Raw genomic sequence first — 24,819 nt, forward strand, 5'->3', positions numbered from 1 at the left:
CTTTTTTTTTTTTTTTCTTCCCAGGTCTTAAAAAGAGCTGTGTTGGGCTTAGCATTTCCCCTACAGCTCTTAAATAGCATTGCATAAAACCTAAAATAGTTCTGCTCGCAGTATGAAGAAGTCTTCTAGAACTATGGCTCTAGAAGTACGTTATGTTTTAAGTAATGGCTGCTGTCTACCTTCTCCAGCTTGTCAAGTTATAATTGCTTTCTTGGTGAATAAAGACACAAGGTTCATTATCAGCTCTTCAACAGTCTTGCTATACTGGTAAAGACAATGTTTTATTACCAGGTTTGTAACAGAGGCAATAAAAACTCTTGTTCACTGATTCACAACTATCTTAATGGCATTCACTGTAGAAATCCACTGTAGAAACAGATATTTACCAGAAGTAAACAGATATTTACTGAGGTGTATAAATGACTGTAAGTGCACTTGGACAGTTAATGCAAAATAAACTCTATTAGTAGCATGTCCAAGTCTAAAGTGGCTGCTGTACATGTATAAACAAAGTTGTGTGGCCACAAGACACTGATGTTCCCAAAGCTGTGTGGATGTTAAACACCCCCCCCCCCCCCCCCAACCTCAGCATTTGCAGCCAACTCTCCCACTAACATATGCCTAAGGGTGCTCCAGTGAGACTCTTCTGCAGGACCTGCTGGTGACCTTCAGCGCTACATGGCACACCATGCTCCTGAGGGACTTGAGGTAGGAGCTGTGAAACCCTTAAAAACCTGGTTAAGGTAACTACACATACTCTTGGGCTTACAGCAGGGAGGTGAAAGCTGTATTCAGCCTTCCGTGTTGTCACAATCTTAGCTTAATACACTTGCCATTTGTGTGCCTTGACATGCAGCCTAAACTGACAGATGCTCCTTGCTCCTTTCCATCACACTATCAGGGATCATGCAAGGCTAACACAGCCTCTCAAGTGTGAGCTGAAAGAACAGTCTTTGGCCCCTGTCTTATCACTGTCTGGTTCTTAATCAGTGTGGATGAGCTGAGAGATCTGTAATTAGATAGCTGTAGGGTTTTTTCTGTGCTGGTTCAGTAAAATATTCATGCCTAGCGTGCAATACAGATCAGCTTTAAGCTGCATATTTTCTACAAACTGTCTACATTTTTCTGAAGAAACATTTGGCCTCTTAACATTACACATTGCTGTATGTGTGGAATTTGGCAATGTCTCCTTTGCATAGCCTCTTTAGGTCCTCTCAGTTGGCTTCATTTAAGTATCTGATTCATCAAACAACTTGTGCAATTTGGGCCTGGTGCAAAGCCAGTTAAAGTCAACAGTAAAATAAACCAGGCCTTTATGTAAGGCCTGATTCAGGCCTTCTTTTCCTTTGTCTCGGTTTCTTGATTCCTTGGCCTTTCTGAGGTATAAAATCCCCCTGAAAGGATGGCCGTTCCTATTCAGAGCCTACTTTTCAAGGAAAATTTTATCTCCTATTTTCCTGAGATAGAGGCAGAATGCTATGGTTTGTATATCCAGAATATAAAATGGAGTAGCAGGGTAGGCCTACAGAAATGACTACCACAGCCCAGGAGCAACCAGAGGGAACGAGTACATCCTATGGCCTGGCCTCTCCATGGTGCAAGCAACCCTGGCAAGCAGTTCATGTGGTTTTACAGAGAGATGAGGCTTCAGGGGTGTGTGTGGTTTCCAGTATTCCCCAAGGTACTGGGTCTTCTGCTCCCTGCTGAGCCATCAGATCCTGTTTTTCTGGATCATAGAATCAGAATCATAGAATAACCTATGTTGGAAGGGGCCCACAAGGATCATCGAGTACAACTCCTGGCTCCACACAGGACCACCCAAAAATTAGACCATGTGCTGTCCAAATGATCAGTGTTGTCCAAACGCTTCTTGAACTCTGGCAGGCTCAGTGCCATGACCACTGCCCTGGGGAGCCTGTTCCAGTGCACGACCACCCTCTCGGTAAAGAACCTTCCCCTAACACCCAGGCCAAACTTCCCCTGTCATGGCTCTGTGGATCTCCCTACCTTGCAAGGCAGCCTGAAGTGCTGCACAGGCAATGGAGAAGCCTCAAGCAATGACAGTCCCCATGTGGTATACAGAGACAGGTTTCTTCAACAGTACTCTGCAGGTATAGCCGGTACCTCAAGGGACCGTATTCTAAGTATTATTCCAATTCAGATTAAAAATATTTACAACAGCAACAACAAAAATACATAATTCGAAAAAAAATGATATAGGAATTAGGAATTTCTGAAACTTGGAATTGTTGGTTCATGCTCTGCCACAGAGATTTGGTGTGGAATTGGGTAAGTCACTCTGGTGGAGTTGAAGGGAGTTTATGTGCTTACTCTTATCGACAGGATTTGATCACAGCTTTTGTCTTGGGACAAAGTTTCCCTCCTCTGAGTCAATCTCTTTATGGGGGCTCAGTAGATTTATGCATGATGTTTTAGACATTCATATTAAACAGCTCTAGCCCAGATCCTAGTAAATAATAATAGGTGTTTTGAGTATAAATGAAGTAGTAAAGCTTATATTTTTAAGAGCTACCTGGGACTTAGCCAAAATACTAAATAAATAAATAAGCCTTACACATTTAACAGTTGACCATATTGAGTATACTATGAAGCTAAAAATGAAGAAAAATGTCCCCAGAACACAAAAATCCATGCAAGGTCAGACAGAGAAAAAGCATTTTTAAAGTTGCAATACAATGAAGTGAAGTGGAGACTCAGCAGATAGTTAAAATGCTGCTCTTGTCTCTACCAAGAAACCTGACTATGTACAGGTAAGAATGCTGCTTTATTTCCAGGGCTTACTAAAGCTGTAATGAATGCATATCTGGAATGTATTTCTTCTTGTGTGAGTGGACTACATATCACTATCATTATCTCAGCATGTTTATCACGGTGTATTTCAAGGAGGTGGGAAAATACACAGGTTACTGCTCTAATTCTGCAATAAGTCATGGATCCATCAACATGCTCATTGTTTTTCTGTGAATTTCATATTTCAGAATCTTTTTTACTTCCTCAGAAATGGTTTATGCAAAATATACTAGAAATATGTATGAATGTTATGCCTGAGCCTTGGTAGCATTCCTGTATATCAGCTCAAAGCAAAGAGTATTTCTTCGCTAGAATGTGTTGTGTTGACTGAATAATGTGTTAGTGCAGTCAAGAATACAGTATTTGTCATCCCTGGCACATTGAGAAGGTATTAATTCAAACAAAGTTCAGTCTGGTTCTGTAAAATATTTGTTGCTACTCTCGTATTTAGCATTTGTTGGTAGGGTTGGATGCCTCTATTCTTTTTAAAATTTGTTCCCTGTACCACACTGTTTAGGACCCTCATTGTTTTCAGCTTCCAGATTTCATAGCAGTAAGAGGTAATTACCTCCCCAAGAAAATCCCCTCTCTTCCTGATTGAGGCCGTGTCGCTGCAGCAGAAATGTTATTCAGCAGCCACTAGGCATCCTTGGTGGTGACATCTGTTTGGTTGTCTGGTGAGGGATTGAGGTATAATCAGTCATATAGGTGTTGAATAGCATTGGCTTCCTGACAGACGGTCAGAGTAGCCATAGCAGCAATTTAAAAATCAGCCTGTTTGTTTCTGCCACCCAGTGAAATGCTGTGAAGTCAGGGGATCAGTTTTACTTTCAGTATTGTATAAAGCAGGACAAGATATGACTTCCAAGCCAGAAAAATATGACAACAGAAAAAAAAAAATTGTCTATCAGATTTTTCTTTCCCGATTCCTCTGATCACAAGATGACTAACTCACCTATGGCATCCCTAATAAAGAGTTATATCTCCCATCTTCTCTAGAATTTCTAACTGGATTATGCAGTATTGTCTAAAATTTAGATGAAGGTAAGGCAGAGCTTGCAATTCCATTGTTATCAGGTAGTGAATAAAAGATGAAGATTAACATGATTAAAGAGAGGTGAAACAGGGTTTCAGCAGCATTAACTCAAGGGAGTAATTCTCCTGGACACTACTGGGACTGTGTCCATGACTAAGGACAGAAGAATTATGCTCTAAGGAAAGAAAAAGCAGAGCCTGTCTAACCAGACTCCCTTGGGGAATGGGGAGTGATTACAAGGCATGCGGTTGTCTCTTCTTTTCCTGGGCATAGGAAGACATGGGACGGAACCAATGTAACTAGCATAAAATCTAACATAACTGAATTCAGATGAGCAGGTGAGGATTGTGGTTTAACATTTGCAGAGCTGAGAGTGAAAAAAGGGACATAGCCATTGAGGTTTATGTGTCTTGTGAATAAAGCCATTGAGGTTTGCGTGTCTTTGTGAACAAAGCCCAGAGCAAAACCAGGTCTATGTGACTTCAGTTTCTCCCAAGGAAGAGAATATAGACAAAGGAAACTGGCATGAGGATTTGATGGTTGTATGCATGGCAGGAAAGCAAGCAAGAAAAATGTGGGGGATTTATCTCACCTAATTGTAGGCACTTCACTACAGATGGCTGTACCTGAGCAAGTCATCCAGACTCCCTTTAAAGTCAGTAGAAATAAATAGTTGCTTTTAGATTGTAATTCATCTCAACCTCAAGTAAATAACTAAAGTGTGTGAGGTGAATTGTGCCCCAGAAGTGTCTATTTCTCTGCTTTAACTGTGCAGGGCATCTGAATGAGATGTGGCTCTGCAGTCTTGGAGGTATGGATCATCCCCTGAGGTTTTTCAGTGGGAGAACAGGAGAGACAGGCTCCAGGGCTCAAACATCTCCTCCAATGCTGAACTGCACCCAGAAGGTCATCCCTCTCCCCACTCAACTCTCCATCAGCAGATACGGAGAGATCTGCAACTAAACCTGTGTTTCTCTTAAAATGTTAATGTTCATCTTTGCTATTACCTGCTCAGTACCTCCAGTTGTATTTAGAAGAAAACAAAACACACAAAGTTGTTCCCTGTTGATTATTAGATACTCAAAAACTTTAATATATAGACAGCTTCTTAGTATAACAGCATTTCAGTACACATTTTGCTAAGTTAACACAATTTATTTACACAGAGACCTGTATAAGAAACTGCCTCAGCTGCTATAAAGATGCTGCATTCCAACCACAGCCCTGAAATAAATGCCTTTTCAGTGTTACCTCTGTCTCCTTCCACTGGTTTCCCTGCAAGCTTTGTCTAATGAACTCTCCAGACTTGCTGCAGGCAGGATACTCAGCTGGGTTGGTGTCCAGATTCTCTAGCTGCTGGGCTTGAAAAGTAAAATAAGATCTTAAAATAGGGAAACTCTACCTACAGCAGATAACTAATAGGACATATTTATTGCAGAAGTACAGTTAGGATACATTAGTACAGTTAGTCTCTATTAAGATCACTATATTGAGAAGACTAAAGAAATGGCAGATGAACTGTTATTTACCTGATGTTATGAACAACATAGACACTACCATATACTCCCAGAAATGGAAATATAAATCATAAGAAAGTTTCTGTTCTTTTGGTAGCAGGAAAGCTAAAAAATGATTTTCTGACAGTATTTCTGAAGGTATTCCTGGCTATGCAGCTTTATGTCAGACAAAACCAAGGCATTACAGGACCCTTGAAGTAAAACTGCCTGATGATACCATTAAGGAAGATATTATACTTTCTTGCTGTCCTTTTCTCTAGCTCTTAAGTTTAGACTTTTCTGCTGTATAATACCAGAACATTTTGAGTTACAAATCAGATGTGCTTTCTGTGACTGATACAAAGCTTGTGTAAGCCATAAAAAAATGGTGAAGCTGACATGGCAAGGAAGAAAATTCTTATATGATACTGTAAGAAACCTGTAATTTGATGCACTGTGGATTTTACTTTTCCTTCAACATTTGTTTAAAAACAATTAAGAATGTTTTGGTTCTGTGAGCCTTGTTTTGTTAGTTTAGCAAAAAGTTAAGCAAAAGCCCCATTTACTTCTATAACCCTCTTTCTACGACAAGCAGTAGCATAAGACAGTTTCAGTCTGAAATAGAATGAAGAGCCAGATATTTAGCTTTTCTGCCTTAAAGGGAACAGGAAAATTTTAATAGGCTGTATTTCCAGAGAATGAAAACACATAGTAATGCTTTTTATTGTTTGCAAGCCAGAAAGGAAAATATCACCCTCTGAATATTCTGATCTTAAAAGGCGTATTGGAAATTATGTTCTTCAGCCTTGCCTTCCTGCCTTCCAGCAATCAGCAGCCTAGGGACTGTCTTAGTTGGAGGTCACACCCATACTGCTGCTTTTAAAAGCCAGTCTAATCCCTAACCCATTTATATTTTTGGCTTTCAGAACTTCCTGTGTCTATGAGTTTTACAATTTGTGTGTTGTTCAGAAAAGTACTTCCTTTTGTTAAGTTTAAGCAGGCTGTCTAATGGTATTTCTGTTTGACTCGTTGCACATGTTGTCAATATATGTTGTACCTCCAACTTCTCTTTGGCAAACCTGATTTTATAGACCTCTATTGTATTTCACCCTTACTCATTGCTTAAGAACATTATCTTAATCTCTAATATCATATTTAGTCTCTCTGCCCAAAGAAACCATTCAATAATCTGATCTTTATTGCTCCTTTCTGCACTCTTTCTAGATCTATTGTGTTATTTTTGTAATATGGGGACCTGAACTGCACATAGGATTCAAGAAATAGGTGCACCATTGATTTCTACTGCAGCATAATACTTTCTTTTCTGCTTTAGTCTTTCTTCCTGTCCTAACAATTCAGAAGATGTTGTTTGCTCTTTTAACCACCATTAGACACTGAGCCGACATTTTCTGAGAGCATCTACAATGAATCTAAAATCTTTTTTCCTGAGTTTTATTAGGTACTTTAGAGGCTCTTGTTGTATACATGCAGTTAAAATTGTTTTGCCACATGCACTGAACTTACCAGCACTGAATTTCATCTTACATTAACCATCTGGATGGTTGGTGTTTTGAGATCCATCTGCAACTTCTCACAGTCGGCTTAGGACTGACTTTGCCACCTCACTCTCCACTTCACTTTTCACTGTTCCATCTGCAAAACCTATCAATCTCTGTCTAACTTACCAGTGCAGTTAATTTTTGTATTAGCACAGCTTATCTGAGGTCATATTTCTTGGCATAAATTGTTTCAGGGATTCCTTTAATATAACCTTTTTTGTAGTGTCACTTTCATCATTGTGTATGCTTGGTCTTCTGAGACCAGGACAGAAAACAGTAGACCTGTACTGCTTGAAACACTTTTTTCTTTTAGTACTTTTTTTTTTGGTCCTTACTCTTTTTTATTTTGAGTTGCTATTATATAAGACAGTACAATGAAATATAAAACAATAACATCATATAAAAGCCATTAATTGTGATATGGATAGAGCATTTGATAAAGAGGAAGGTGACTTAAGTACTGACAGGCCATTTGTCCTTCTAGCACCACAGTTGTAGTACTAATATACTGAAAAGAAGCTATGACATCCCTCTCCAACATAACATCCAGACACTAACAAAAAATTCCTCATAAATTGCTTAACTGTAGAACTTGCATTTAATTAATTCTTCATAAGAACAAGAAGATGCTTGAATTATGACTTTGGACTTAAAATGTGTGAATATATCCAAATTCTGTAATATGATTTTTTCCAGTTGAAAGCTTCTGCCTGATGCTCTTGGACTTATCTGAAACACACATTTCACAACATTTCAATTTTTGCAGGAGCTTTTCAAAACTGAAATATTCTTTGTTTGCAGTTCTTGTTGCTGCTCTCTCTTTGTCAGCTTCAGAGAATTTTTGAAAACTTTTTTCTACTTGATTCTGATGTAGATTATAGAGTGGGAGGTTTTGGTACTGCAAAAACAAAGTCATTGCTTGCCTACAGTATAATAAAAGCTACTGCATGAAACATGACTATCATGAGTGATGATGGCTTTATCTGAAGCACTTGGTTTTATATTTAATTCTAGTGACTGTACTGATTATAAAATAAAGAGTTCAATTCTAATGATATGTATGTATTCATTAGGGAAAACACTTTATTCACTGGCACTGTTCCCTTCTGCTCTGACATTTCTGAATCAAATATTAGCTATGAATTGTTGGGCCTGATATTCTTCCTGCTGGGCAAATTAGGAATAACTCAAGAGAAATCAATGAAACATATAATTCTAGTTTATCTCTCTGTCTGTCCATGCATATTCCCATTCCTATTTTTATCCTTCCTTGCTCACTCCTACTCCGCATTACAAGTTGCCTTCAGGCAAGTGCCTATGCCTATGCTTAGTAGAAAGAAATATTCTCAAATATTTCCAGGGACAAAATATATAGCACAACATACAAGGGAGATGGCAGTCTCATGTGGAGGCAAAATTTATGTTTTATTCTGGTTCAGATTAGCTTCCTCTACAAATTATATCATCCACTTGGGACTTTCCCATAGGATTGATCTTGCCTGCTCACAGAATCACAGAAACACAGAATGGCCAAGATGGGAAGGGACCTATGGAGGTCATCTGGTCTAACCCCTTTCTCAATCAGGAACCTAGAGCAGGTTGCCCAGAAACACGTCCAGATGTGTTTTGAATATCTCCACACAGTGAGACTCCACCACCTCTCTGGGCAACCTGTAGTGACTATTTTTTTCAGGGCAGATTGGAAAAGTTTTCTTCACAGGAAACATTTTCAAATGTTTCTGCATTATGAATATCATGTAACCATGCACATCTTTCTAATCTCTCAATTTATTTCTGCAATTTGCCCTAGTGTCCTCTGCTTTTTCCGTCTCTGATTCCATACTTACGGTTTTTATTGCAGCTCTAGATCCTGAATTATATTACTGTATGAAGATATCATCTTTTGTGTTAAAAAAACAAACAAACAAACAAAAACAATAAATCAAAACTTTTAATCATCACAGTTGCAAAGAAGATATGGAAATATACAGGTACATTTTAAAATGTCAAAGCTTATGACAATTTTTGAAAGTCAATAGATTTTGTATATTATAATTATAAATCAAATTTCATAATTCTGATAAAATGGTAAAGATATCCTTGCCCTTGGTAAAGATGTCCTTGAACTTAATTAAAACTAAACTATTACGACTTAACAGTCAACCATCAAGGATTTTCCAGTGGTTTGCTTCTTTCCCTAAAGGGATTCAAAACTCCAAACCTCATGGTTTCTAAGGAAGGACGAACTCTTTTCTACTTCACAGGCAACTTCTGAGCTCTAACCCATAATTTTTTATAAGAGATTCGAAATGTTAAGCTTCTTAATGAACACAATGGTTCTCACACTACTGTATGAGCCTTTTTTTTTTTATCCGTCAACTATAGAGCACAAAAACTTCTTTTTTAGAAGATAAGAAACACAGTATTTTTCATCAGATCAAAAGGCTTGAAATACTTAATAGTGTCCCTTCTATTTCTGCAGAAGTTTGTCTATGGCACTGCAGGGTCTTTTATAGGATTCTAATAGATTTTTCTGTAGTGGGAGATCTTCCCAAAATGTCCTTCCAGTTTTCCATTTTAGAGATGTGTTGGATGAGTAGATTCTGTAACTGCTAAAGCTATTTATTGTTTTCCTGGATGTGGATCATGTTTCTTTTGTTTCCTATAAGAAAGCAGTCATGGAAAGAGATAATATCATCACTTAATATTTATGAATGGGTAGTTTCCTTTTAATGGTGAAATCGATACTTGTCGCTAGAACAGTTTGTTTTACTTCTAAAACAGAACAGTGAGCAGGACTGCCAGATAGTTTTTCAGATTCCACAAATGAAAAATATCTGCTTATTGGCTTCTTTTTTTTTTTATCTAGCCATTTCTGTTATGTTCTTGAGCCAGTAACACAGTGTTCAAGAGAGGTTGTTGAGTGCTTCTCTAGTTTTATATTATTCTTCTCCTTGATTGTGCAACTGATTTAAGACCTATTCCATATTTCACTGAGGCTTATACATATAGATGTGGATGTGTGCATCTGTGTGTGTGTTTATTTATGGAATTGTCAGTCTGCAGAGAATTGTCTGTGACGTAGACAGATTTATTTATCTGATTATTTGGAGCATAGTTTCAAAATAATTGCCAGGTGAGACTGAGATTTTATTGCTAGTCCTCTCTATTTCACAGCTTTACTGAAGTGGTTTAATTATCAGCTATTAGAGGTGATAATTCATGCACCAAATTTGAAGAGCACTTTAAAAAACCCTCAGTGCACCATCAATGCTAGAGATAAGAGTTCTGCTTGCTATTTATACTCCTTAAACTTGTTTTTACCATAACCAATAAGCCATGGTGTAATGTTGCCTCTCTGGTACTTTTTTGTCATTTTGTCCTTTCAGCTGTGCTCATTGCCTGTGGACTTGTCAGGGGCCTGGTGTCTGGTACCCTGCATGATGCTACAAATGGAGCTGCAGTGGAGTCCCAGGCATGCTGCTGCAGTGCCTGCTGGGTCACATCTACCAGCCAGCTGCCGAGCTGTTGGATTGTCGCTGATGGTGCCTGACAAAAACACATTGTGTAGGACTAAGGCTTTGCACTCAATGATGCTTTATTCTCAATAGTGATGAACACGTTCAAAGTGCTGATCCTTAAATACTCCTTCAAAAGAAAAGTGTTTGAAGATGTGTAACTGAAGCTGTTAGATGGGGGGGGGGGGGGGGAAATGGGGAAACCAAGCCCATGCATGGGAAGATCGTCATGTGGATTATATGAAAGAGCAGAAAGATACCTGTACTTTGAAAAATATGTTGAAATCATCACATCAATGCCAATACAACCTTTGTGAAACTATGATAGGCTGGTGTTTATGAACTTATATAGCCATAATGCCACAATCCTATGGATGTAGTCTGTGTCTGTTACTAGTGTTGACAATATTCAGTAGGTTGATGAGTGAATACGTGCATGTGATTACCATTTTTTGTCAAACAAAGCAGAATGTCATTGTAACCAAAACTCATCAAAACAGGATGGCTCATTCACCTTGTTTTGCTTTTTTGTTGTTTGTATTTACTAGAATAATGGTGTACCCAAAAGCTAAGAATTTCATAAATATTTTGATGTAAACTTACATATACAAAGAGTATATATAGAGTAACCAAATGATTGGTATGGTTAAGATCTTAAAATTCTAAATAAAAGGCAAGGCTTTCTGAAAGGAAATATCTTCCTTTCTAGGCTTCTGTTCGGTAAAAAATAAATTAAAGTCAAACAGTAAACAACAGGGTTGCCCTGAACTATGGTGATGGGTTAAATATTCAGTAAATAAGAACTGAAATAAGATGAGATAAAGGACCCCAGGACAAGATCAAAAAATAGAAAAGCAGAAAAATTTTAAACTTACAGAATAAAACATTTTAATTTGGAATAATAAAAGAAAATCAAACATAGAGGAAATAGATTTAAAAAATATAAAAAGAAAAATATTTTAAGGGCAGGGAGATAAAATGCATGTATTGTTTTTTATGAAAAGGGAATTAATTAATAACAACAAAGGGAAAAATGCTGCATGACTTCAGTTTGAACTTGATTGATATTAAATATTGAGTGGCCATTTTGTTAAAAATGATACATTTTTAAAACTTTGCCTCGTCTTTTTTCATTTTTATTTTCCTCCATGCTAATATGAAACGTCTCTCATCTGAACCAATCTTTTCTTTATCATATTTTAAACAATCATTTAAAATTGTATTCCCTATGTCTCCGTTTCCAGAGTCACAGGCAGTGGAATTGCTGTGTTATAGTTTATTTATATTGCTGACAAACGTTCAATCTAAAATCAAATACTTGATGCAGCTTCAATGACACCAGTGCCTCCATCATACTGGAGTAGCAATTGTGGGAACTGTTGACAGAGGAAGTACCAGAACTGGCATTTGTGTAGCACTGCTGAAGACAATGAGACAAAAATGTCTTTAACATTAAACATAAATTATGTGTGACAACTTTTACTCATATAGCAGATCGCTGACTTGGTTAAAAAACCCTGACCGTATCAGACAATACTGGTTTAAGTATGTTGTAAAAGGGGAGGGTAAAGGGAAGTAGAGGAAAAGAAAGGAATTGGTGGGTTGATTCGATGGATAAAAATACAGTTTTATTGACTCATTTTACCTCAGATGGGTATGTTGGGAGGATTTTTAGCTTAGCTCCTTATTGCAGCAGATGGGGATCCCAGCTGCTTGTTTCTTTCTATCCTGACAATCTGGTTACATCAGTTTTCTAGCAGTTTGCATGTCCAAGGTTTTAATCACAAAGAAGGAGGCTAGAAATGTCCTTTCTTCAGAAAATAAAACTGAAACTAGAGATCATTTTCCAGCTTTTCTTCCAGTTGGGTCATTATTGGTGATGATAGCTGTTAAGTACATAGGCTGAATTTGTTAATATAGATGTGACCAAAGTATGTCATGGACACCTTGCTTCTCTTTAAGCATCTGTTTACCTTCAAAAAAGAGATGACTGTCAGTCCCAGAGCTTTTCTATCAGACTTGGACATGACAGCCTTTGCATCTTTAAGTTGCACCTTGCAAATTCTCACTATTTTATAAAAGTGGAGTATTTTATTTAATTCCATTTTAACATAGTTGGACAATGAACTGCAGAGCTCAGTCTCTGAACCTCTTAATTCAAAAGCTGTAATTATCATTTATTTAAAGGGAGAACTGATATTAAATTGCAGCACTGATGACTGTGACTCCCTAACCAATTGTCTTGAGATACTTTACTTTCACTCTTAAATGAAGAAGGATTTTTCCCAGCTTAATGAGGCAAAATGTAGACTATATTGAATCTGGTAGAAGGAAAAGATGAATTATTGAAGGATTTTGAAGAGTGAAAGAAGAAAGGGACAAAGAATTTTTGGAGGCTAGATAGTCCCACTGAGAGCTTCTTGCCTGGTTGGAAAGAGGGACAAGTAAGAAAAAAAAATTAAGATTCTATTTTCATTAAGCTTTGTGGAGCACAATTTCAAAAGATTATAAGTGAGGTCTCCAGCTTCTCATTTAAAATACAGCAAATAGTGTAATGACTGAAAGCTGAGACGTTTGTTTAATGAAATGTTTTCTGTAGAACCTTTGCAAAATTGGGAAGACGTGGGAAACAAAGAATAAACTGCAGTAAGACTTGCAAGGCATTTATCTACTGATATGAAGAAATCTGTCTATATATTCCATTACACTCTCTTTTCATGCTAACCAAGACATTCAAATTAATTTTTTTTTGCAAGAACTCTTGTGTTTTTAAAATTTTATTTTGTTTTCTTTTAACTCGCCCCATTTTTCTAAACATTTACCTGGGATAAAGCATTCCAGGATCTGTATTTTGTTTGTTCATTTGTTTTTCAGTTCTGAGGATTCACTGTCACCAGTTAAATTGGAAAAATCTGTTCCTTTTACATGCCAAATGCTATATAATGCTTTGTCTTTTAAAAATATCAGGTGTTAGGTGCCTTAGAATGAGCATTCAATGTTAGTGAAGATTCTGGCCTTTACACCTTCGTGCTGCTGCTGCAGTGTGCAGAGCACTGCTGAATTCCAGGAGGAAAGGAACAGTCCTCACCCCAGAAAGTGTCTGAGTAGTGTGCAGTGTGGGGCCACATACTAAACAAGCATCCATCCCTATAATTCCCAGCTTCATCTTCCGTGAGAGGTACTGTGAGAGGTATATTGGGCTTTAACTGGATGAATGCTACTGCTACAAGCACCAAGTGAGTGGTAATTCCTGAGGGGGCTATTGGTAGCCTCTTCAGAGCTGTAGTAAATAATGACTATGTCCATGAATTACACAGGCGGTTAATGCACTGTGCCTTGTATTCTCTATGTGCCCTTACTTGCATTCCAGTTGGTCTACTTTATATTATAATAGCCTGCAGTTTCAAATGATGTTCAGGCAGTCTTTGAAGAAGACCATGAAGAATCTCACAATTGCACCGCTCTGTTTGCTGCATCCCAAAGTGGGGACGATTACTCAGAGCTTTACTAAACCATTCCATCATCCTTAACTTTCATCCTGGGAAGAAATCTTGTGGGAACTACTTTGCAACAGAGCCATGGCTTGTGCTGTTTACCTGAAGTGGGAAGCATGTTGGTGCATGAAAACTTGAGGACACTTTCCAAACACTTTTTCTCTAGGAAAAAGGCGCAGTTGGAGCACAGATTAGATTCCAACCACTCTCTGGTTTGTCTCAGTGAAAGATTTATTCTCTTCTGCTAGCATGATAAATCACAACAAAGGACAGCACAGTCTCCAAAAGCAGGATATACCCTCATATGGAGTGGTATTCACTCTACCTAACTCTATCAGTTAGTTGTCTTTTCTAGGCATGCTGCCTAAATTCCCTCTGCAGTCAAGGAGAGAGAGGAGCATTTCTAAAGGCTGATTCATCCCATTCTGAGTGTCTAATGCAGGTGAGTGAATTGCCCTCTGGATATGCTTGCCTCTCACTTTTTTTTTCTCTCCACTGAATCTAGAGGGAACCTAGATAACCAGTTTAGACTAGACACTTGCTTTTTAGATGAATAAAGATAAGTGAGATGACTCCTACCCTCAGGTGTGCGTCTGTGAGAGAGAAAAAGTATAGGTGATGGGGGAGATAAAACATAGGCACAGTCTAAAAGCAGCATGGGGGTTATCTTACCAGCCTCTTTATGTGTTTGCATTGTCTAGTGTCTGTATGTGTTTTTCTTCACATGATTCTCCTTTACTCCAGGTTAACCACAAAAAAGTCCTTCTGTGATTCAGAGTAAATGATGCTTCTGTTTAGCAACAGGTGAAGCTGCCAGCTGTTGGATACTGCAAAATATCCATCTAGAACATGACTACCTTATTGGACATCTCAGGAACAATGCTTCAAAGCACAGGGTGGCATCTTTGTGTGTGGGCCTTAAGGATTCCAGTGGTTTGGAAATGAAAAATCTTCCTTATATTTGCATGGGAAATTGATTTTATTGGATTTATTTGATTAGGAGGCACAAGCGTTCTCCCCAAGGAGTACAAATAAACGTTACTACAAACAGGATAGATGTGGTGATCTAGAAAGCCAGACATTGGCAGCTCAATGTTAGCAAATTTTACATAACTGCAGTTATTCTACAAAGTTTTGATTACTTGCATCAGTTCATGGGAGGGAAAGAAAAAACACTTTGAAATGACAGGTTGGGTGAAATTTTGGTGGATAAAACCCATCATTTTCAGAAATACATTCCTGTCCTTGAAATCTATTAATATTTTTTTTTGTTGAAACCTATAGACACTGCTTTGTCTGACTGATTAACAATTTTCTTTGAAATTTTAACATTTATTATTTATCACTGCTTCCCATTTAAAAGACATTTTTTCTCCTTCAGTTATGACAGAGCAAAGCTTAAACCTATTACAGTAGCATAGGCCTGTCACCTACAGCAGCTTTAATTGCTCAGTGGTGGCATGTATGTACACACACAATGAAGAGTATATACACTTACAAAACCAAGCCATATAAGCTGCTAATGTACTGTATGGCCTGAGAAACCTGCAAAGTACAGTGTGGGGATGTCATCCACCTGGAACTAACTGGGTGAAGTCCAGTATGTCACCTCATCATGTGTGCACCCCTTTAGTGGTGCCTGTCTTGACCATGTTGTTAGCTTAACAGTCCTGAAAAGTTTTGTATTTTTTTTTTTTTCTTTCTGATGTTGTAGAACTGGTATACCAGGAACATCAAAGGTCCACTTGTTAGGAGTCTCTTAATGTCCCAGTAACTTCACCTTTCTTTAAAGCATGCCAGCTGCATGGAGGTAGCATGAAGAGGTCAGCCGCAGATGTTGGTTTCAAGCTGACTTCACTTCCAGTGATTAAAAGAAAAAAGCATCAGCTATGAATAATAATAATAATAATAATCTCACTAAATCTACAGGGTAAAAGTTAGGTTTCTGGTTCCAGCTTGTCTGCCAGCCCCTTTTACAGTCAGTGGAGAAGGATGTACTCTTCCAGAGTAATGCTTTCCATCTACTTCAGCTGCCCTAGGACTACCTGCTGATCCACTCTCCTATGAGCCCTTGCTGTCAGTGCCAAAATTAGGGCCCTAAAAAGAGGTTTGGACCAGTCTTAATTGTAAAATTATCTCAGTTCTCTGAAGATTTACTCTTTTGTTAAGTATTTTGGTACATGGATCTATAAGGGAACATTTAAAGCACTCTGGCTATTAGGATTGAGCTGTTGCTGCTGCTAAACCATAGATATGTCTTCCACGGTTTGCAAAACTGGGCTTTAATGTCATCATATTTTAGACTTCTCAAGATGCCTGAGAAATTCCTCATTGAAATGTTACTGTAGTAGTGGGGCATATGAGATACAGAGTAATGGGGCAAAAGTTATATGGGGTGGGATTCAGTTCACTGTGGTGTCTGCAATGGTGAGCAATGTGTCTGAGCTCCCGGTGTTCAAAGTCAGTGGAAAGAATAGGCTGGAGTTCCCTTCCTTCATGTTGATGTCTAATAGCACCTTAGTAATGACTGCTACTTTCCAATGATTGTGAAAGAAATCTAGGATGAGTAGCTTATGTATAGACATATATACTTCACAGTTTTAAATTCAGTAAGAATCCTGTTCATACAGTTTCTTTGTCAAAAGATGGTGTTCCAATTTTTGTGATTTTTTTTTTTTTTTCATCATAGCTGTCTACCCACTTCTAGGTGCAGGGTGATAAATTGAAGACTACTGCTAAACAAATTAATTACTCCAATATTAACGTGTTTTTATATACAGGATTTTGCTCTAAATGCAAATTTCATTGCTACAGAAGTTCTTCAATCAGATTTGCAGAACTAAGCCACAGGTAATTAGGATCTAAATTATCTCATTGTTTGTTATTCAGAATTATTACAATTATATATATTTAAAATTTAGATTTGCAGCTATTGGGGAAAAGGACTATTGTTTGCTAAGTCAAAAGTCAAGGAAAATGTAGCCAGAAAAATAGAAAGTTCTGCAATACAAAGTTTATATTGTAATTTAATTGGAAGACTTTTGGTTTGGAGAAACGTCACTATTTGCATGCGTGTTTCTATTCACATAAAACCACAAACTCGAGAAAACAGCTTCTTATTAGACAGAATAGAGACTCCTTTTGTAGGAATTGACATTTCTCTGTGTAGTCATTAGTTTTACAATCCTTAATTGGCATATATAATAATTCTAGTTGCTGTGGTAACGATAGTGTAGAATTTCTTAGACATAGCTTAGACTTATGTGTGTTTAAAATCTCAACCTGAAAATCAAAGTCCTTTTAGAAAAAAATCCAAAAAAAAAAAAGGGGGGGGGGGGAATATTGATAAATGTGAGAATATCACGCCTTTTTATTTTTGAATTGAAATCAATCAGCCTTGACTGTGATACTCCAATGAATGTGCATTAAAGGAAACTCCACTCAAAACTCAGCATTTAGAAGTATGATGAGGCATTGGTGCATTCCTAGGAGGACAAAGAATCTAGACAGACAGAAGTGCTGAGCATAGAAATCTCACAATTGCTGAGCATTTTACTTGAATCTCCCAGAGAAAAATTAAACAGTGTAGCTCCATGAACTTCACACAGATTGCTTTGACCACAGATGTCCCAAATAAAAAGCAAGCCTCACAACAGGAAAATGTGAGTCTTACACTTATTCACAACACTGAACTCGGTGAGTTAACTGGCCCCAATGTCACTTGCCTTGGAGTGTCTTGAGCATCACCCAGAAAGACAAAAACAATTCTTCCCTCATATCAGCTGAAGGCAATCATGGCTGCTTAGGGTTCAGACTTTGCCATGCCATAGGTGCTGGAAATCACAAAGTACGGTCCCCATGGATTTGGAGTTAGTTCTGACTAATTTATGCTTTGAACTAGGAATATTCACAACATTATACTTTATTATTCTCCATCAAAATCTTCCTCCATATTTTCCCTTTCCTTGCCACCCAAACTTTTTGGACAGCAGAATGCTCGTTCGGCTGGAAGTTCTTCTGAGGAATGGCTTCCATGCCACTGCTTCCTTGTAGCCCTGTGGCTATTCACAGATTCACAGATTTCTCTAGGTTGGAAGAGACCTCAAGATCATCGAGTCCAACCTCCGACCTAACACTAAGTACTCCACTAAACCATATCCCTAAGCTCTACATCTAAACGTCTTTTAAAGACCTCCAGGGATGGTGACTCCACCACCTCCCTGGGCAGCCTGTTCCAATGCTTAATAACCCTTTCGGTAAAGAAGTACTTCCTAACATCCAACCTAAAACTCCCCTGTCGCAACTTTAGCCCATTCCCCCTCGTCCTGTCACTAGGCACGTGGGAGAATAGACCAACCCCCACCTCTCTACAGCCTCCTTTCAGGTAACTGTAGAGAGCGATGAGGTCGCCCCTGAGCCTCCTCTTCTCCAGGCTGAACAAGCCCAGCTCCCTCAGCCGCTCCTCGTAAGACTTGTTCTCCAGACCCCTCACCAGCTTGGTCGCCCTTCTCTGGACTCGCTCGAGCACGTCCATGTCCTTCCTGTAGCGAGGGGCCCAAAACTGAACACAGTACTCGAGGTGCGGCCTCACCAGAGCCGAGTACAGGGGCACAATCACTTCCCTCGACCTGCTGGCCACACTGCTTCTTATACAGGCCAGGATGCCGTTGGCCTTCTTGGCCACCTGAGCACACTGCTGGCTCATATTCAGCCGACTATCCACCAATACTCCCAGGTCCTTCTCGGCCAGGCAGCTTTCCAGCCACTCATCTCCCAGCCTGTAGCTCTGCTTGGGGTTGTTGCGCCCCAGGTGCAGGACCCGGCACTTGGCCTTGTTGAACTTCATACAGTTGACCTCAGCCCATCGCTCCAGCCTATCCAGATCCTCCTGCAGAGCCTTCCTGCCCTCGAGCAGATCGACACACGTACTTAGCTTGGTGTCATCTGCAAACTTACTGAGGGTGCACTGGACGCCCTCATCCAGATCATCGATAAAGATATTAAAGAGGACCGGCCCCAGTACCGAGCCCTGGGGGACTCCACTAGTGACCGGCCTCCAACCAGATTTGACTCCATTCACCACAACTCTCTGGGCCCGGCCATCCAGCCAGTTTCTAACCCAGCGAAGCGTACGCCAGTCCAAGCCACGAGCAGCCAGTTTCTTGAGGAGAATGTTGTGGGGAACGGTGTCAAAAGCCTTACTTAGGTCAAGGTAGACCACGTCCACAGCCTTTCCCTCATCCACCAAGCGCGTCACTTGGTCATAGAAGGAGATCAGGTTCGTCAAGCAGGACCTGCCTTTCATAAACCCATGCTGACTGGGCCTGATCGCCTGCTTGCCCTGCAAGTGCCGCGTGATGACCCTCAAGATAATCTGCTCCATGAGCTTCCCCGGCACTGAGGTCAAACTGACAGGCCTATAGTTCCCCGGGTCTGCCCTCCGGCCCTTCTTATAGATGGGCGTCACATTGGCTAGCCGCCAGTCAACCGGGACCTCCCCCGATAGCCAGGACTGCCGATAAATGATGGAAAGCGGCTCGGCCAGCTCCTCCGCCAGTTCTTGCAGTACCCTCGGGTGGATCCCATCAGGCCCCATCGACTTGCGCACATCCAAGCTCCGTAGCAGGTCGCCAACCATTTCCTCATGGATAGCGAAGGCCACATCCTGCTCCCCATCCCCTTCCACCAGCTCAGGGCACTGGGTGTCCGGAGAACAACCGGTATTGCCGCTAAAGACTGAGGCAAAGGCGGCATTAAGCACCTCAGCCTTTTCCTCATCCTTAGTAACTAGGTTTCCCCTCGCATCCAGTAGAGGATGGAGATTCTCCCTAGTCCTCCGTTTCGCGTTGATGTATTTGTAAAAGGATTTTTTGTTGTCTTTAACGGCAGTAGCCAGATTGAGCTCCAGATGAGCTTTGGCCTTTCTAATTTTCTCCCTGCACAGCCTCGCTACATCCTTGTAGTCCTCCTCAGTGGCCCGCCCTTTTTTCCAAAGATTATAAACCCTCTTTTTTCTGCTAAGCTCCAGCCGCAACTCTCTGTTGAGCCAGGCCGGTCTTCTTCCACGCCGGCTCATCTTTGGGCACGTGGGGACGGACCGCTCCTGTGCCATCACGATTTCCTTCTTGAGGAGCGCCCAGCCTTCCTGGACTCCTCTGCCCTTCAGAACCGCCTCCCAAGGGACTCGGCCAACCAGCGTCCTGAGCAGCTCAAAGTCAGCCCTCCGGAAGTCCAAGACAGCAGTTTTACTGGTCCCCTTCCTGGCCTCGCCAAGAATAGAGAACTCTACCATTTCGTGGTCACTCTGCCCCAGACAGCTTCCGACCACCACATCTCCCACCAGTCCTTCTCTGTTTGTGAAGAGAAGGTCTAGCGGGGCACCACCCCTGGTAGGTTCACTGACCAGCTGCGTCAGGAAGCTATCTCCCACGCTCTCCAGAAACCTCCTAGACTGCTTTCTCTGTGCCGTGTTGTGTTTCCAGGATATGTCCGGGAAGTTGAAGTCCCCCACGAGGACAAGCGCCGACGATTTTGCAACTTCTGTCAGTTGCCTATAAAACTCCTCATCCGTCTCCGCATCCTGGTTCGGCGGTCTATAGCAGACCCCCACCAGGATGCTAGCCTTGCCGGCCTTCCCATAGATCCTAACCCACAGGGATTCAACCTTATCATTCCCAGCCTGGAGTTCCACAACATCAAAAGATTCTCTAATGTAGAGAGCCACGCCACCACCCCTTTTGTGCTGCCTGTCCCTCCTGAAGAGCCGATAGCCAGGCATTGCAGCACTCCAGTCGTGGGAGCGGTCCCACCACGTCTCCGTGATGGCAACCAAGTCGTAGCCTGCCTGCTGCACAATGGCTTCCAGCTCCTCCTGTTTGTTACCCATGCTGCGTGCATTAGTGTAGGTGCACTTCAGCTGGGCCATCGCCTTCTTCCCCGGCCTAGCCATTGTTTCCCCCGGCACAGCTCCAACAGGCCTTGTTTGAGCCCCGTCCCCCTTCTTACCTAGTTTAAAGCTCTCTCTATGAGCCCCGCCAGCTCCTGGCCTAGGATCCGTTTTCCCCTTGGAGATAGGAGATATATTGCCTATATATTATATATAATATAATAATAATATATATATTGCCTTGGAGATATATTGCCTATAGCCATTTTATAACTAGTTTTAAAGCTTTTGAGGGTCTTTGCTGAGACCATCGTAGTGAACTCCTATTCATAGGGGCAATTCTCAGGCAATATGGATATAAATAATAAATATCTTTTCTCTGTATGGAAAGGCAGTATTGTTAGAGTGGTCTTTGCTTCCCTTCATCTGCAGCACTATCTCGTCCAGCACACTCTTAGCTACCATCATGCTTAAAACCCAAAATAACAGAAAACAAATATGCAAAAACCTTTCAAATAAATAGAAAGACACAAGCCTCACCAAAGTGCTAGAAAACAAGCCCATAGCTTTTGCTGAGTTTCATCTATACTTAGCATTTTTGCCATGACTAATCCATTCTTTCACTCTAAATTCACCATGGCAAAACGACACGCCTGGATCTTTATATTGAACACCAAACATAGCTAAACCCTTCACACGTGCTGTCAGGGAGCTGCTTGATTTCAACACCAGAAAGGTCATGCCAGAATGGTCAGAATACAGAGCAGCCTGGGATAGAAGGAAGTGACATATTGTTATGCAGAAATCACCCTTTTCACTTGTTGTGTATGAAATTACAGTATCTATGTGCATCATTCTATAATAAGACCAAACCATATGGAGAGATTTTAACCTCCTTCCCATAGAAAAATAGCAGCACACCACAGTAATTCTCAACTTCTTTAAGTCTTGCAGTTACTGTATTTCACTGTATTTTACACAGCGCAGTGCTTTTTCATTTGTTTGTTTGTTTGTTTTCCTTATTACTTAGCTGATTTTGTCAGCCTCATACAGAAGTCTTTAAGAATAATTCCATGTCAAACTCCTTAAAATCTAATTGGCAGACAACAGGAGAAAGGCTGATACTTAACCTCTTACACACCCACGACAGAAAGTCACGTACAATGAATAGATGTGGTTACTTGGCCTTCCATCTGTTCTATTTTTCCAGAAAAATGAAAACCATGATCCTGGACACTTCTGTGGTTTCTTGATTTGACATATGTTCCCAGTTTCTGTGAAAGAAGGCAAAGTACAAATGAAGTTGATTAGATCCTCTCCTTTGCCAAGTCCACTTCTGCTCAGACTGTGGAGCTAAGGAGCTCCATTCCAAATATGTAGCAGAATATACAAGCCAGAATCTGGCAATGTGTAAAAGTCTGGACCTTTTTAATGACCTTTCTGTTGATTAAGTTTCCGTGATGATAATGAGATAATAAATTACTCCTGGTAATTATGAACTAAGAGTTAAACATGCCTAGCAGTACAGAACACGAGCACAGCTTAACCTTTCCTCTGCCTTGAAGATATTGTTTGTTCCCACCACAAACCTGTGTCTTGGCTGACACCCTTTCTGGGACATGCCATCCTCCTCCACAAGACGACCACCCTTCCCTGAGGACTGCATATGCTGTCATCAGCAGCCACTGCAGTCCTTCTTTAGTCTTCTGATAGCTTGGAAAACGTATGGCACCTTCAAAATGTGCTGTCACAGATGGTTCTTTGGACAACTCTCCTGCCCTGGCTTGTGAACGAAGAAGAAATTTATGTCTCTTACATTTTTCCTATAGCTGCTCAACAGAGGTTAGGACAGAGCCTCAGGCATGTTCTAAAGCTTCACTAATGTTTTCCATATCTGCAGAAACAGGGCCAAGTCTGAGTCCCTTCGCAGACCGTGGTGAAACTCACTTTGACTATTGGGACAGACACTTGGCCTATGTTCCTAACTTTGTGTTATTTTATCTGTTAGTCCCTAGTGCTTGAGGAATAAACTGTTTAGAGTGGATTTATATATCCTCTAAGGAAGAATGGGAAGTAACTCAGAATACAGAGAAAAATAAAATAAAAAATAAAAAATATAAAAACAACAACTTTATCATGGCGTTGACAACCTACACAGGAAAGAAATGGAGTAGCTGTGCTCTATTCTCCATCCAAGAGGAGGCAGTGAGGGAATCTCAGCAGCAGGCTTGGCAGGCTCTGCACTGCTGCGAGGCAGGGTGGAGCAGCCTGCGCTGGGTCACATGTGAGCAGGACAGACTTGAAAACTTCTTCCTCCTTCAGAACATACCAAACCAGTGAAAGCATGCATGGCCTTAAGCTCAACTGGCCATGGCAGTGAAATACTTTCTGCGATAGTTTGCTTTGCTTTCTTCGTTCTTATTTTTGTTTCCGATGGTGAGTTTAAACTTAATAAAAATGATTATTTTACTTAGATTGTGTAGTGTGCAATTTTGTCAGTCCCCCTTCTCAAGTGAGTGGGAGACTTGATTATGTCCACCTTGACTGGCCTGTTGCTGTAAGACATCTAAACTGAGGTAATGCTTGCACACCGGGGCAGCAGAGCCAAGCACGTGCTGCAGGATGGAGAGCTGGTGACTAAGGAAGTGGGACTGTGTCCATCTTCCCTATGCTTAACACACTACATGTGCTGTGTTCCTGAAAGCCACAGAACGTAGCGGGCTTATTTTCTACAATGGGCCCTCTGTTCTTCCATGTCTTGATTCAAGCACTACAAAGAGGATAGGATTTTTTGGTGTTTTTTTTTTTTGTTTTGTTTTGCTTGTTTGTTTGTTTGTTTTCCCTGTCTGCATTGATTATCTTCTCTTTGGAGCTGTACAAGCTCACTCAACTGTGCCAATCCCATTCTAAGAGCTGGTCACTAGGAATACAGTACAGGATATTGATTACCACCAGGATTGAATTGTCCCCTTCACTTGACCAAGCAGTTGGTCCTATCCCCCAAATCAGTGATGAAGGCACTGCAGAGGAAACTAGGAAGAGTATTTTTAGGGTTTTTAGAAGGCTATCACAAGCCTCAAGATGACCAGCTCTTTCAAAGGGACTATTTCCTGAGCTTGGCTACTGAACTTAGACTCCGTGTCCTGGGTCAGGCAGAGAAGTCTACACAACATGTAAGGGCTTCTAGGGGCAGGAGGTATCCCCAGCCATCTGGGAAGGTGTCTCAGGGCACCTCCTGTGTGACTACAGACCCATGGAGCTCTGCCTGACCGTTGAATGAAGCTCCTCTGGCTTCACAGTTTCTACCACCAATAGTGCCAGAGTGTCTGAGTACTTCATGTAGTTGGTGGCAATAAAATGTATATGTGGGCAGTAAAATATGAGGCTTTTTTTTCTTTTTCCATAAATGTGCATGCTCTTTAGAGACAGCAGATGTCTTGCACTTGAAGCTAACTGTGCTTATGTTTACTGTAAACCTAGAGACTTTAGGTGCCTTCGCTGTCTCATACTAAGCTCCCAGTGAAAGTCTCATACTAAGCTCCCAGTGAAAGTCTCATCTTTCACCCAGAAGAGCTTTGCCTCCTCAAAGGAAGTCCTGCTCTATTACGAGACCAGAGCTGTTGTCAGTGACCAAGTCCTCAGACTGGACTTGTTTTTCTTTCTGAAGCCTGCACAGAGCAAACAACACAAACGAATATGTCCAGTTTAGACCCTGTATATCCTGTGTAATTGAGACCCTGTTAATGAAGATTCTCTCTGCTTTCTTTGCTGATGTTCTGCTTCCCGGTAATGTCACCTGCACTGTGGCTGATATTTCTATGAAAGCAGCAGGAGGTTTCCTTGTACCTCTGCTATCTGTTGAAAGCAGGCAGGAATATCAACGGTGGAGATTTTCTGATCACTTACGGCTGTAATTTTGTTTTGAAATATGTGTCTCTCTAAACAAGGTAAGGGATTAATTTTCATATGTGAAAAGATTTACTACCTGCAATTTTGTATTGAAGTAGTAATATTTTTGA

At 40.6% G+C, this 24,819-nt stretch overlaps 1 protein-coding gene across 10 annotated transcripts in view; it reads left to right on the top strand.

The window, feature by feature from the left end:
- LOC308194188 (uncharacterized protein) overlaps nt 1–24,819 on the top strand; it is a 208,397-nt gene that overhangs the window by 49,853 nt on the left and 133,725 nt on the right. For 2 of the 10 annotated variants that reach the window (XR_013950377.1, XR_013950378.1), the window contains 2 exons: nt 8,764–8,893; nt 10,292–10,582. The exons of the other annotated variants lie outside the window; for them this stretch is intronic. The gene's annotated coding sequence lies outside the window, so the exon portion shown is untranslated. Of the gene's footprint in view, nt 1–8,763; nt 8,894–10,291; nt 10,583–24,819 lie in introns of those variants that run through there. 10 annotated transcript variants of the gene reach the window in all.

This window comes from Anser brachyrhynchus, assembly GCF_964034855.1.
Source record: "Anser brachyrhynchus genome assembly, chromosome: 4".
Classification (NCBI taxonomy): domain Eukaryota; kingdom Metazoa; phylum Chordata; class Aves; order Anseriformes; family Anatidae; genus Anser; species Anser brachyrhynchus.